At 35.9% G+C, this 11,374-nt stretch overlaps 3 pseudogenes; all 3 read left to right on the top strand.

Annotated features, from left to right (window-relative positions):
• The first annotated feature begins 3,692 nt into the window (after positions 1–3,692).
• On the top strand, positions 3,693–4,511 carry LOC147826237 (MAP/microtubule affinity-regulating kinase 3 pseudogene; annotated as a pseudogene).
• Positions 4,512–4,686: 175 nt separating this feature from the next.
• On the top strand, positions 4,687–5,386 carry LOC147826236 (MAP/microtubule affinity-regulating kinase 3 pseudogene; annotated as a pseudogene).
• Positions 5,387–5,529: 143 nt separating this feature from the next.
• On the top strand, positions 5,530–6,133 carry LOC101703719 (MAP/microtubule affinity-regulating kinase 3 pseudogene; annotated as a pseudogene).
• The last annotated feature ends 5,241 nt before the right edge of the window (positions 6,134–11,374 follow it).

Raw genomic sequence — 11,374 nt, 5'->3', positions numbered from 1 at the left:
TACGGAACTAAAATTTGCACACTTTACAATTTACAAACTTAAAACATATGATTCAGTAGATTATAGTATATTGACAGAGTTGTACAACCAGGACCACAATCAAATTTAGATCATTTTTGTTATCCCAAAATAAGACACTGTACCCACTATTCTCATGAAATCCCTCCCCCTAAATCTAGGCAGCCACTGAGATACTCTCTATCTTCATAGATTGTCCTATTCTAGGAATTTATTTTTTTATTCAAAATACACCATGTTCTTAGCAACAATAAGACCTTAATGTATCCAAAGAAATGGAAATCCTTCAGAGTGAGCTCTTACACCATATTGGACTGAAACTTGAAACTAATAGTAGAAACATGCTTAGAATACAGTAACTTTTTTCTCTCTTTTTTCTTATTATCTGTCTTTTACTTCATACTTTTTTGTATATTGATGATATAGAACCTCCAAGTGATAAAGAGGAAATAATATAACTCCCAACCTGCTAGATGTTAGATATACTGAGCTTGTGCTCCCCGAAATCAAATAATGAACTCTAAGGATCATTGGAGGTTAAAAGTAGAAGATATTTAGTGAAAGAGCTCCAAAAGGCAGTAGGGGACCTGAAAATGGGTTGCCTCATCTCCACTTTACAGAGGAAGTTTTATAGGGCAAAATCACCAGTTGGGTACATAGTCATGAGATACAGCATGGGATAAAACTATGATCAATCAATAAGATTACAAGTACAGCAGCTTAAGTAATATTGATCCAATGGGAAAGCAAGTCATATAGCAGGTGTGCATAGAAAGAACCAGGACTTTTCTTGGAAAAGATGAGTCAAAAGGTCCTGGTCATCCACCCAGGTGACTAATGCCTATCTAGACTTAATAGACCAGGTAATACTAAACATAATATATTGCTTATCCCTTGGAGAGGTATGTATACATTCCACCTTTGTCTTGAGGTCTGGCCTTCAATGAATGCACCTCCAGTCACAACTGTAATCTGTTCTTCTGCATTGATTCCCTTGAAGGCCTAGCCCTGTCTGACTGACTATAATATTTCTACCTAACTTAGTTGTCTTTAATTTAAATTTTTCATATAATAGGAATGATGCAGTGTTCATTCTTGTGTGTCTGATTTACGTCACTTAACATTATGGCCTCAAGGTGCCTCCATTTTTCTACAAATGTCTCAAGTTTATCTTTCTTTACCACAAAAAACAAATATATATATATATATATATATATATATATATATATATGCACACACACATACCACATTGTGTGTATATATACCACATTTTCTTTATCCATGCATCTGTTGATAGTCATATAGGCTATTTAGCTACTATGAATTGTGCTGCTATAAATATGGGTGTACATACATCACTGTGGTATGATGTTTTTAATTCTTTGGGGAAGATACATAAAAAGGGAATATGCTATTTCTATTTTTAATTTTTTGAGGAATTGCCATATTGATTTCCATAGTGATTATATCAATTTACACTCCCACCAACAATGAAGAAGGGTTCCTTTCTCCCCTCAGCCTTGTCAGCATTTGTTATTGATTTCTTGAGGGTAGACATTCCTTCTAGAGTGAGATATAGGTTTGAATGTTTATCCCTGCTAAAACTCGTTGAAGTTCAATTGCAATGTAATGATATTGAAAGGTGGAACCTTTAAGAGATGATTGGGCCCTGAGGGCTTCACCTTCATGTAGGTTTAGTTCCTTAATAAAAAGTGGGAGTTCGTTCTCTTGGTTCTGCCAGTCTTCTGTCATGTAAAGACATAGCATTATACTCCTCTGGAGAACAGTGTTCAAAGTGCCATCTTCGAAATGAAGACTGGACTCTTGCCAGACACCAAACCTACTGGCCAACTTAATATTGGCCTCTCAGCCCCTAGACTTGTGAGAAGTCAATTTCTGCTCTTTACAAATTACCCAGGCTCAGGATTTTGTCATAGCAGCATAAAATGGACAGAGACATTTGCCCCTTACCTTCACATCCTATGAATCTAGATATTCAATTACATTTTCTCTTTGACCACCTTTTTCTTTTTCCTCAGTCATTTCACCTACAGATGCCTCCAGGTTGGAGCTATTTTTCTTATGTCCTAATGTCATCCCTCCCTCTCCAGATTTTCTATTGCCTTCAAATCTCAGGGTTAGTTCTGACCTTTTGCTGACCACTTGCCACATTTTAGTCTACATTCTCTAATTACTTCTCTAATATTCTTCCCATTTCTCTTTCTACAAATCAATCCCTCTACCACACACTGCTGCTAATAAAGAGCAAGAGTTTATAACTTTTAGTGCCCTAAGGAAATTCATTCCTCAATTTGTTCTTTCTCAAACTGCCCCAACCTAACTTTCTAGCATTAACTACATATTTCTTTCATAAAACACCTATCCTTATGAATCTAGTTTTAATCCTCTTAAAACCTTCTCTTGCGTCTCTTTGCAGTCACCAGTGCTGTTCCTTTTATCTGAAGGGTTTGTTTTTCCTCCTTTAACTGTTACACATTTTGTATTAAATGCATTAACCTGCCTTCAGTTATTCTGTCATTGGGAAACTTTGTCCAAGGTACAATATACTGACATCCAATGGATACCTTCCAGTCTCCTTTCTTGTAATTGACATCTGTTGAAGATCTTCCTCCACACCCACTCTTCTCCTGGTAATAACACCTTCTCCTACTTTAGGAATTTTCTTTGCCCTATGTCATATATTTCTTCCTGGTGTTGCCAGAGTGCCCCATCATCTCCTAACCAAGGAACAGGCATATTAGAATCTCTATCCCATGATATCATAAAAAGTAATATAAGGGAATTAAGAGCCAATGTGTTATTTAGTACATTGGTATTTCAAAGAGACCGAGCTTAGTTGCTTCTATGAAGAATCCTGGTGCTACCTAAGTGTCTTTTATTTTCAAAGTTCTTTCTTGATTTTGAACTGGGCAATCTATAACCAAAAAAAATTCCTTTCTGTGATTAAATTAGCCTGAGATTTTTCTGTTGCTTGCAACCCACAAAGTCTGACGAACACATTATTGTATCCTCAAATGTCAAAAATTCTCATAACAATTTAATAGAAAATTTGTGTAAATTGAACCCAAAGTTTTGATCCCAGAATTTTATATAACCATTCTTTAAAATTTTTTGTTGTTTTTGTTGGTACATGTTAGAGCACAAAATGATTACTTTCATCACAGAGAATTAGTACATGTATATAACACGTCTAATTCTTTTTTCCCATCCCTTCTCTCCCCCAATCCCCTGTCACTCCCCCTCCCCCACCTCTATGCTGTCGGTGCACTTATGATGGAATTTGCAAAGGTAGATTCTAGAATGCCTATCATAGAAATAAGGAGACTACTCATTTGCCTTCAATTCTCAGACTTACCCAGATGGATAATTTAAACTGGGCAAGCATCTTTTCCTGCAGAGGGCTTTTTATGGTTATTTCTACTTCCAACTTTTTCCTTGTCTTCTCATTCCTTCCCTTTCCCCTGCTTCCCTGCTCTCCCCTCCTCTCCACTTGCCTATCCTTCTCTAGCCCTTCCTCACCCTATCCTGCAGTGATAAGAGATATTTATTAGTTTATTAGTTTAGTATTCATTATATCTATTGGTTTATTATATTTATGACTATTTATTATATTTATTATTTATTAGATATTTATTTTTCTAGTTAGAGTAGATTTAGGCACTTATTTTTATTCTCTTAAAACATCCAAAAAAGACTACCATCCAGACATAGAAAATAATAATCATTAAACTGACAAATATGTTCCATACCTCACTTGGAGACAGGCTACAAGAAGACACTTCCAACACAGAACACTCTGCAGCACGTAGAAAATCAGTGGTTTCCTGTGTGGAAGAAGAAATTCAAATAGGAAAATATAGACTGTTGAAAACACTCTGAAAGGGGAACTGTGCAAAAGACAAATTAGCCAGACATGTCATCACAGGCACTGAGGTGGCCATAAGAATAACCGATAAGACTACAATGAGTACCTTAAGACTCCAGAAGCTTGACAGAAAAGTAAAAATAATGAAGGTTTTAAATCATCCAAGTATAGCACAGTTGTTTGATGTCATCGAAACTGAGAAAACATTCTGTTTAGTAATGGAATATACAAAAGGTGGTAAAATGTATGACTATATGGTTTCCCATTAAAAAATGAATGAAAAAGAAGCAAGAGCTAAATTCAGACAGATCCTGTCTGCAGGAAAATACTGCCATGGTAAGAGGATAGCACACAGAAACCTAAATACCAAGAAAATATTATTAGATGAGGATATGAACATCAAAACAGCAGATTTTGGATTCAGCACTGAATTTACTGCGGGCAAGAAACTGGACACATACTGCAACAGTCCTGCACATGCAGCTCCAGAAATCCACCTGGGCAAGGAGTACCAGGGGCTGGAAATTGACGTGTGGAGTCACAGTGTGTTTTTGTGTAATCTAGTCAGTGGGTTGCTCCCCTTCAGTGGAAGAAACTAGAAATATCTTGTGATGATCTTGCATATTCAGCTCCAGAAATCCACCTAAGCAAGGAGTACCAGGGACTGGAAATTGATGTATAGAACCTTGGTATGGTTTTCTATACTCTATTCAATGTGTCACTTCCTGTCGATGGACAAAATGTGAGGGAAGAGATGGTGGACTGCATGCTCATAAGGAGGTATGAAATTCTTCCACACATATTCAAAGACTGAAAAGTTTCTCAAACAATTCCTTATCATGAACCTAAAGAAGCATGGCACTCTAAAACAAATCATGAGAGCCAACTGAATAAATGAAGGGTACAAGGGAAATAATCTTCAACCATTTGTTGATCAAGAGGTAAACATCTCAGACCAGAAAAGAATAAATATCATGATTTCTATGGGGTTCCCAGATAAAGAAATTCACAAATCTCTTTTAGAAAGGAAATGTGACAAAAACTCAGCTACCTATATTTTTGCTGGGGAGAAAATCTTCTGAGCCGAACTCCCGTCACTCCGGTGCTAGCAGGCACCTTTCACTTGCTGAAGTGCAGACACACAGCAACCTCAGAAAGAGCACTGGCTGGGCTCCTGGCCACAAAGTGCAGACAAGCTTATCTTGCAGCAAGACTCAGAGACTGCACCCTGACTGTGCTGGACCAGCTGTTTCTTCACCAGTTTCCCAAACAAAGAAGAATCAGAGGAGCACCACACATAGTGACCTTAATAAAGATGAAATTCCCTTCTGGAAATCTGCAAGAAGAGTTGTCAATGGCAAGAAAGTTGTTGCAGCCATTTCCATTCTTGGGAACCCAAGTTATCCCCACATCACAGATGTTCCTGAATGCAAGAAAAGTCCTCTGTGCCCTGTAGTGGCAGCACTGAATTGTTTGGGATGACAGAGCAAAACCCTTACTTTTTCAGTGAGAGCACTACTACAGACAGGTGATTTGTAGTTCATACTGTGCAAAACAGCAGCACCATTTCTGATAAGAAAACACCAGTTGGTTGCTTCAGCCCAAATTTTTAGCAGTGCAGTCACCCAGGCTGGCATCCACTCACCAAGAGGCAGTACCAAGTAGCACTTTGGTACCAACCTCAGGAGGTTGGAACTGCAACATACAATGGCCCGCCTCTATTGCCCAGTCTCTCTCAGAAAAGTATACCACTGTCCCAGACTCAATGTCAAGGCTCCACTAATCTTTTTAAGAAATTCAAGACTCACAGGGCATGGCAATATATCTGCCAAACAAAAGTAAGAAAAGAAAGAAGCAAAACCTCATGTCCTCCACTTCACTTGGAGAATGAAAACCACGAGTTCCATGGATCCCAGGGACATACTGAGGGAGATCCAAAGAGTCCTGGGTGCAAATAACTGCAACTGTAAGTAGAGGGAGTACTTCCATGTCTTCTGCATCAAAGGTGATGGACCTGGTGAGAAGCCTGACCAGTGGGAGATAGAAGTCTGTAGGCTGCCAAGACTATGACTGGACAGGATCCATTTGAAGCGGAAGGCAGGCACATCCACAGCATTCAAAATTATTGCTTCAAAAATTGTTTGTGAGCTAAAGCTGCAGGTCACGAATTATTATTTAAATAAGATAACAATTGAAAGTGTTTTCCTGAATACTGATGGAAATATATAGAATAATGTTTAGGCAATAACATCTGTATCTTCTAAATCATGACTTAAAGTCTGAGGATGAGAAAAAACATTCTCATAGCATACATTCATATGTGGATTCACTGTCAATCTGTCCTTCAGGTACTAGTTTCCAATTCTACAGCCTTGGCACAAAAGAGGTTTCATTCATCTTGTGATCTCCTGTGACATCTAGGTCAGGCTTGGCATGGGGTTGATATTTTGTAAGTGTTAGGAGTTTAATGGACTTGCATAACTTTCAACCAAGCAGTAGATTAGATAATAAACGTGGTGAAAGCCAGGCTGACACATACATCACAGTCACATATGGCCACCTATAGTCTAGAAATAGTGTAGAGGACTAGTGCCGCAGCTGACAGTCATGGGGATTGGCAGGTGCACTCAAGCCCTAGCTCTACACCCATAGGAACAGGGCAGAAGCCAGGGGATCTGACCCACTGCAGTGCTGACAGAGGCAGCTCTTTTTGTCCAAAAACTACTGTTTCTAAGGTGTATTTCTCTAACCTTTCACTATTCTGGCCATATTGAAGTTGAAGAAAATGCACTATCTCACCTGGAAGGTACGCCACACTGACCAGAGTTCAGGGATTGGTCAGAGGTCCAGTAGTTAGTTATTAAAAAGCATCAATCAGCAGCCAAGATTAATGCCTTTGCTATGAGATTGGTAAGAACAAGGCAGATGGCAAATTTTACTGGTAGTGAGGATAACAGTGCTGAGCTGACTGGTGTGTACTGAGGAGAGACACTCATTACTTTCTGCCTGAGTCAGCCTTTTTCTTAGCAGGTAGGTTTGGACCTACAGATGACTTTTGCTGTGATCAAGAAGCAGGAAAAGGCTAGAAACATGGATGGATCAGATGCGGAGTTTCTTTTGGAGTTTTTTTCTCCCTTGGTTTTTGAGGCCAATTGTTTTAACTGAATGTGAATAACTTTTAAACTTATGATGTATTCTAATATCTAGACAGGGTATTAGAGAGTTAATTTTAGCTGCTATTATAACAAAAGTTCATGTTGATAATCGAATATAATATATGTATAAAAGATGTACATATATTAATATTTATATAAATGATGTACATATATCTGGCCCAGATAAATGATATACTTACATTAATTCATATTCTGAAGCAAATGAGACTTCATAATCTTTCATTTTATATATTTGAGGCTGCATTGTTAGACACCTGCAAGTTTGTGATGGCTATATCTTTATTATAAATTATTACAATTTTTAAATAAGGTTGTGAGTTTTCCTCACCCTTTAAAATCATTTTTGCCTTAGTACTTATTTTTTCTGATGCTAATCTAGCTATGGTGCTTTCTTTTGATTCACAGCTCTTTGTTGTAACTTCTTTGGCTCATTTTCAGCCTGTCCATAGCCTCATTTTTTAAGTATGTGTAGTGTAAATAGCATGTAGCTGATTTTTAAAAATCATAAACTCACATTTATCAACAGTGGATTATTTTATTACATTGACCATGATTACTGATACATATGAATTCTTCCTATCATTTTATTTTTGGGCTAATAGTCTGCTTATGTTGTTCTCCCCTTCTAACTTCATTTGGAGTGAGTTTAAGTTCATTTTTCCCCTACAGGTTTGGAATCATATATTTTATTTCTCTTAAATATTATCCATAGCATTTTAATATACATATGAGACCAAAAAGTTTTTAGCCTCCTATTTGAAAACTACAATGTGAATAGAAAGTTGTCATCCTAGTAACACTCTTCTATCTATTCTATTATTGTCTGATATTTTGGTAACATCATTTTAAATTCTCTAATTAGGTTCTGTCATTTTTATTGTTCTACACAACCAGCATGTGTATAGACTCTCATTTTCACTAGTTTCATTATTTACTGTTCTTCGCATTTCATTTCCATCTCCTGGAAGGGACTGTTTGTGAGGTTCATCCTTTAGAAGTTGCTATAGGGAGAATCTTTCTCAGCAATGGAATTTGTTTTGTTGTCTGTGAAAAAAGTCTTCAGCTTTATTGTTAAGTAATAATACAGAAGATTATAAGTAGACAGTAATATGTGGTCAGCACATCAAAGATATCATCTCTTTGCATTTATTATAATGGGTTTAGATGTAGTTTAGTTTGATATCCATGTTCACTAGTTGAACACGATTGAATAGAATTTAAAGAATTCAATTTACTTGTCTCTATTGTAACCTAATTCTGATTTATGTTTAATATAAAAATAATTTAAAATGATTTTTATAATGTATAACCCTTCTTAAAAAAACAAAAAGTTTTTGCACTGGCTATTCAAATGTTAGAGATTCTTCATGGATCTATTTGAAGAGTTTCACCATAAAGAGATAGATTTTCTTTTTTCTAAAATGTAAACCTGTCCTTGAAAATTTCAATCTTGGAAAAAAATAGAAGCAGTATAATAGCAGAATACAGTTCTGGTATGTTAAATTTCAGTTTCAAACTATCCAACATGAGACCATTTAATGTAAATATGCCTTAATAAATAGGTAATTCAAAATAAATAAATAAATAGGCAATTCATAGTATAAGTTTTAGACAAGTGCTTAGAAATAACAGAAAATGATTTTCATAGAGATAAGTTGAAATCTTACAAAACAACTCTGTGCATTTCCTTATTTCATTTCATTTTCCTATATATTTTTCTTTTTTCATTATGCCAGAAAACAAGTATTCTCCCAGACATCCTCTCTTTGCAAATATTCTTTTCTTTACCTGGCCATAAGTGCCAAACAATAAATGAAACATCAAATTTGTATTTGATTTATTAGTCCACACAGCTTATAGACATTTTGCCAGTTACCTATGAGACAATAAGCGTACTCACATGGAATCTCAATGTTGTTTTAATTTACAACTCTTGAATGATCAGTGATATTGAACATTTTTTCATATATTTATTTGCTATTTCTACTTCTTCATCTGAGAAGTGTCCATACATTTTAGTTGCCCATTTTTGGATTGAGTCTTTAAATTGGGGGGGGCGGGTCTGATTTTTTAGTTTTTTATGTATTCTAGATATTTGTCCTTTGAGGAACAGCTGGCAAAAAATTTTTTTCCACCCTGTGAGTTGTCTCTTCTCTCTGTTGGTTTCTTTTGATGTTGCAAAAGCTTTTTAATGAAATGATATCCCAGTTGTTGATTCTTTGTGATATTTCTATATGGTCAGGGTTTTGTTCATAAAGTGTTTGCCTACACCACTGCCTTCAAGAGTTCTACTTATTGTATCTTCTAGTAGATTTAGTGTTTCTATTTTAATATTAGGTCCTTGATCCATTGTGATTTTAGTTTAGTGCATGGTGAAAGATATGGGTCTAGTTTTAATCTTTGGCATGTGGAAACCCAACTTTTCCAGCACCATTTATTAAAGAGGCTGTCTTTCTTCCAATTAAGGTATTTGGCTCCTTTGTCAAAGATAAGGTTGCTAAGTACATTTGGAATCATTTCTCCATCTTTTAATCTGTTCCATTGATCCTTGAGTGTGTTTTGTTTTGTTTTTGCCACTACTATGTTGTTGATTTTTTTACCACAATAACTATGTGGTATAATTTCAAGTCAGGAATTGTAATGCCCCCTGACTTGCCTTTGTTGCCCATAATTGCTTTTGCTATTCTATGTCTCTTATGGTTCCAAATGAATTTTAGGATTCTTTTCTCTCATTATGTGAGATATGCTATTGATTTTTTTTATTAATTATATTGGTACATTTAAGGTATGCAATATAATGACATTCATCATTGGAAATTTGCACCTTTACATAATCCATCTTGGTTCTTATTTCTTCCCCATTCCTCTGCCCTCCCTTCAACCCCTCCACCCCTACCTATCTACAAAGACTTTGTTTCCATTTTTTCTTTTTCTCATATTAATTTCATTCCCTTCTTTCTTTTCCCCTACCCCTCCCATTTTCCCTTCCCCTTTGCACCTTTTCTTCCTATTGCTATTGATATTTTGATTGGGATTGCATTGAATCTGTATAACAATTTTGGAAGTATGATCATTTTCACTACATTGGTTCTTCATACCCGAGAACAAGAGATATCTTTCCATTTTCTGATATCCTTTTCAATCTCCTTTTTCAGAGTACTGCAGTTTTCAATGTTAAGATCTTTTACTTCCTTCATTAGATTGATTCCTAGGTACTTCATTTTTTTGGATGCTATTATGAAAAATGTTGTTTCTCTAATTTCTCTCTCGGTGAGTTTGTTATTTGTGTACAGAAATGCTATTGAGTTTTGAGTGTTGACTTTGTATCCAGCTATAATACTGAATTTGGTTATTAAATCTAGAAGTCTTTTGGTGGAGATTTTGGGGTCGTCTATGTTGAATATCATGCCATCTTCAAATAACAATAATTTAATTTCTTCCTTTCCTATCTTTATTTCTTTCTCTTATCTAATTGCTCTAGCTAATGTTTCCAGAAATATATTTAATAAGAGTGGTGAAAGTGGACATCCTGGTCTTGTTTCTGATTTTAGAGAGAAAGCTTTCAGTTCCTGACCATTTAGTATTATGTTGGCTGTTGGTTTGTCATAGATGGCTTTTATCAGATTGAGATAAAGACCATCTATTCCAATTTTCTGTAGGGTTTTATCATGAATGGATGTTGGACTTTGTCAAATGCTTTTTCTGCATTTATTGAGATGATCATATGGTTTTTGCCCTTGGCTTGTTAATATGATGTATTACAATTATTGATTTGCATATGTTGAAGGATCCTTGCATCCCTGGGATGAATCGTACTTGGTCATGGTATATAGTCTTCTTGATGATTTGGTACATTATCTTTGCCAGTAACTTGTTGAGAATTTTTGTGTCTATGTTCATTAGGGAGATTGGCTTGTAGTTCTCTTTTTTGGTTGGATCCTTCTCTGGTTTTGGTATCAAGATAATGCTTGCTTCCAGGAATGAATTTGGGAGTATTTTTTCCCTTTCAATTTCAATAAAGAGAAGTAGCAGCATTAGGTCTTCTATAAATTTCTTGTAGAATTCAGTGGTGAATCTGTCAGGGCCTGGGGTTTTCTTTTCTTGATAGGTTTTTAATTACACCTTCAACTTCATGGATTGATATTGTTTTATTTAGAATTCTTATATCTTCTTGATTCAGCTTTGGTAATTCATATGTAACCAGGACTCTGACCATTTCTTCTGTGTCTTCCATCTTATTAGAATACAGTTTCTCAAAGTTGGTATTGATGATCATCTGGATTGCTGTAGGATC

The sequence above is a fragment of the Heterocephalus glaber genome, unplaced genomic scaffold (genome assembly GCF_053883595.1).
Source record: "Heterocephalus glaber isolate CG9 unplaced genomic scaffold, H.glaber_assembly_v1.0 deba00001472, whole genome shotgun sequence".
Taxonomy (NCBI): domain Eukaryota; kingdom Metazoa; phylum Chordata; class Mammalia; order Rodentia; family Bathyergidae; genus Heterocephalus; species Heterocephalus glaber.
The sequence above is the reverse complement of the archived record's forward strand: the minus strand, read 5'-3'. Positions and strand labels throughout refer to the sequence as shown.